Source organism: Carlito syrichta, unplaced genomic scaffold (genome assembly GCF_000164805.1).
Source record: "Carlito syrichta isolate Samal-C Ts95f unplaced genomic scaffold, Tarsius_syrichta-2.0.1 Scaffold153880, whole genome shotgun sequence".
NCBI lineage: Eukaryota > Metazoa > Chordata > Mammalia > Primates > Tarsiidae > Carlito > Carlito syrichta.
Window position 1 is genome coordinate 50,457 of NW_007097976.1, and position 3,905 is coordinate 54,361.

The following is a 3,905-nucleotide window of genomic DNA, read 5'->3' on the forward strand; positions in this document are numbered from 1 at the left end:
ATGAGGTCTCACCAAGTTGCCTGGGTGGGTCTCGAACCCGCGGGCTCAGGCAATCCACTCTCCTTGGCCTCCCAAAGTGCTGGGATGACAGGCTGAGCCACCGAGCCTGACCTCAAAGGGCCTCTCTAAGCATTCCTCCTACTGTGGCCTGGGCTGTCTCCAGACCTGTGTTCTCTCACTTCTTGGAGGACGGATGACAGGCCCTGACCATCCTGCCTCAGTCCCCCTCGTGTCCTTGGGGTTAAGTGGAGACAGGCACTTGGTCAGTCATGGTGGGAGATGGCCCGATCACACGGGGGACCAAGTGGGCACTTAGGATGACTCCCATCAGCGCTGTGTCCAGCGGTTGACAAAGCGCCTCCGAAGACATCAGGCCCTCTTCTCGGACACAGGTGTGTGCAGCCTTGTGGCATGCAGCATGCTGTGAAAAACCCACGTCTTGCCCCCAGAGGGTGCCGTGGGGGGCTGTGTGGGGACGCCAGGGGGGAGCCTGGCTTGAGACAGGGCTTCTGCCTGGTCTCACACGGCTGAGCTCCTTTGACAGCTTGTCATCCCTTTGTCACAGGAATGTGAGCAGTGACGCCACCTCTCCGAGCCCAGGTCCCATAGGCTCAAGTGGGCACAAGCACACCTGTCTTGCAGGGTTTGTGGGGTTCCCGAGCCAGACCCGAGAAGAGCAGGCCGGAGGACAAGTCCTACGGTCACAGCTCTGTGGCTGGGTCTCCGAGCAGGCGGGGTCAGGGTCTAATTTCAGCACTGCCCCTGGAGGGTGCCCAGCTTGAGGCCTGATCCCAGGAGGGGGCTTTTATATGTTGCCGAAAGGAACCATAGCGAGGATCTGGTCCAGGGCTTCCCAAACGGAGCACCACCTCCCAGGTTTTTCCATGGCCGTGTGCCATCTGGACTGTCACCTGCCGGCCACCTCCTCCACATGGAAAACTTCCCTCTGCTTGAGCCTCTGCTAAGCAAGGCTTCCTGGGACCTGGTGGTTTGGGTGGCTGGTCGGGTTTACCCCATACTTCCTGCCAGTATGACTATGGCAAGTCACTTGCCCATGGGGAAGGGGCGACCACCCTTGGTGCTCCCTGGCTCGCTCATTCACACCCCTCTCACGGACACTCTGCCCAAGAGCCAGCGGAGCCATGGGCCGAGGAAGTCGCCCCCCGGGTCTCTTGGTGCCCAGGACGGGAGCCTCCCACAGCCAGCTTGCAGGCATCAAGATGCTCTGGACACAGCGCCCAGTCCCAGCAGCCCCTCCTCATTGCTGACCATCCTGCCCGGGGTTCTCAACCCGCCTGCCAACCTGCTTGGCACCAGGGTCTCCAGGTGGCCCCGGGAGAGCCAGGTGGCCGGGAAACTCCACGGGCAGGTCTGAGCGACGTGGCCCCTCAGAGGCACCACGTGACGGGAGGTGGCTGGGACCCCCGAGTGCTCTGAGGTTTCGCGCCCTGAGCGCCAGCCTCCGTCCTCCACCACTCTGTCCCCAGGCTCTCAGTTCAAGGGGAAGTGTGGATTCAGGCTTCTGTGAATAGACCATTTATAAGCTCTCCGAATGGGGTCCTGCCTGACCCCCCCCCGAACAGAGACGCACCTTGTTCTCTTCCCCAGGGCCCTGGCAGGCAGGCGAGGCGTCGGTCCTGCAGGCCAGCCTCCGGGAGGGGTGACCACGTCTGGCACGCAATCATTCATTCATCCACTCACTATTTTGCTCCATGCATTCATTCATTCACCACATTCTTTCCCTCGGTCTCTTGCTCTGACCGTGACCCCACGGTCGCTTCCCCGTGTCCCTGCGAAGGCCCTAGACTAGACCCAGGAGCACAGGTGGCCTGAAGCCCAGCCCCCGCTCTAGGGACCCTTGGTCCTGGGTCTTCGAGGACCATGGGAGACGGCACGTGTAACACCTCAGCGGAGTCCTGCTCCCTGCAGAAAACACCCAGACGAGCGTTGGCACGCATGCTCTCTAGTTGGTTGAGCGCTCCTAGGATGGTACTTGGGGAAGGCCCTGGGCCTGGCTCCAGGAGCACTGTTCAGAAACTGCAGGCCTATGAGATGCCCGGGGCGAGCAGCCCTGCAGGAGCGAGGAGCTCCAGGATGTGGAATCGATTTCAGCCAGTCGGTGCCGGGGACAGCTCCAATGCAAACGGCTCTGATGGGCCTCAGAGACCTGCCGGCCAAGGCTGTCCTGGGACAGCTCCGCCCCCTTCCTCCTGCCTCCCCTGCCCCAGGCCCCACGCCTGGGGCAGACCCTGGAGCTGACAGGAGAGGAAGGAGCAGCCATCCCGGGAAGGTGTGGGGCTGAGTGGGGCGGCAGACACAGCGACAACTGTGTCTACAAGCCTGGGCATCTACACAGTCCAGCAGCGTAGGCAAGGTATGGCCACTGGCCAAGGCCCAGCACTGCTGCCTGGGGCCATGCAACCTAGAACAAGACGGGCCTGAGCCTCTCTGAGCCTCAGTTTCCCCGGTAGAATGAGGGGAGGCAGTCGTGGGCAGCTGTGGGGATTCTGTAGGGTGATGCGTTCAGACCCCCCCCACCGCCCACTACCTGGCAGACAATCAGTATTCATGACGCAGCGGTCATGGGTGGCTGCCACTGAGAGTCTGTTCTGGGCCTCGGAGAGACTGGGGGCAGGTGACGGGTGGTGTCAGAGCACTTGGGCCACCGCCCTGCCCTCCCTAAGCTTATCATGCAGGTCACAAGGCGCTGATGAGCTTGAGATGCACACGGGGCCTTGGCAATTCCTGCTGCAGTTCAGGGACAAAGAGCTGCTTGGAGGTGCTGTCAAGGCAGCATCAGTCATTGCTTACCGCAGGGGGCCCATCACCGCACTGTCACCACATTCCAGGAGAGATCAGCCCTGTGGCCAAGCATCAGTGTGATTATCTCACACGCATAGCCACTCCAAGCAATTTGAGGAACTTGGGGAGGAAACAACTTGATTTGCTCGAGATAAGAACATGTTTCAATGATCACCAATTTCCCTCTTGGCGTAGCAGGCTGGTTTCTCACTCTGGTTGGGGACATCCGCGTGATCCCGGCCAGGGTGGGGATGCCACCGCGGCCTGGGCTGGGACAGGACGCAGAGCCTGGCCAATTCCCTAGACCGTCACGGCTCAGAAATCCCAACGCCTTGTCCTGCTCCCAACTCCTGTGAGCCCGCAGGCCCCGGCGTCCCCTCTCAGCAACTCTGGCTCCTGACAGTTGACAGCAGTGACAAGGTCAGTGATGGGTGGCACCGCTCCCGTTTTCGAGGCGGGAACGGGCCCTCCTATGGGCAGCCTGGGGAGACACAGCCGTCGCCTCTCCCCACGAGTCAAGTGCGCATGCACTAGTCCAGAGGAGAAACAAAGGCTCCCCTTCAGCCCGTGGGACCCACAGGAAACGGGTCTCTTCACCCGAGTTAGCAGGAAGTAGTTATGAGTGAGGAGAGGGGAGGGGAGTTCCCCTTTTGGAGTGACGGGACCGTGGCCTGCCTGGGAGGCCAGGGCCATAGTTTGTTGCACACATTTGTTGTTCCTAGCCTCCTAGATGAGGCTAGGAATGTGTGCATATGGTGTGCATGTGCACACACAGGAAATAGGATGCGTGGAGAGAACACGTGTGTACCAGTGCGTCTGGAAAGGCGGTTTGACCAGAAGCCTGGGTGATGGCCACAGCAGGTGGGCAGACACGATCGCTGGGCCGGCAGTGCTTGGCATCCGTCTTCCTGTTGCCTGGGCCTCACTGACCACCCTACATACACGTCTAGAGACACGTGCCGCGGCTCCTTGGCAGGGCAGGGGGGCTGAGGGGTTGCCCCATGGGGCCATCCAGAGGCCGCCACCAGATGATGCGTGGGAGGAGGCTGCACTGCCAGCCTGCAGGCAGGTGCCCAATGGGCCCTGTGCCTAGGACCCGAGCT

General features: G+C 61.3%; 1 protein-coding gene across 1 annotated transcript in view; it reads right to left on the reverse strand.

The window, feature by feature from the left end:
- Nucleotides 1-3,905, reverse strand: part of LOC103252229 (VPS10 domain-containing receptor SorCS2-like) — a gene marked incomplete at both ends in the record, with an annotated part of 68,323 nt that overhangs the window by 49,853 nt on the left and 14,565 nt on the right. The window lies entirely within an intron of this gene.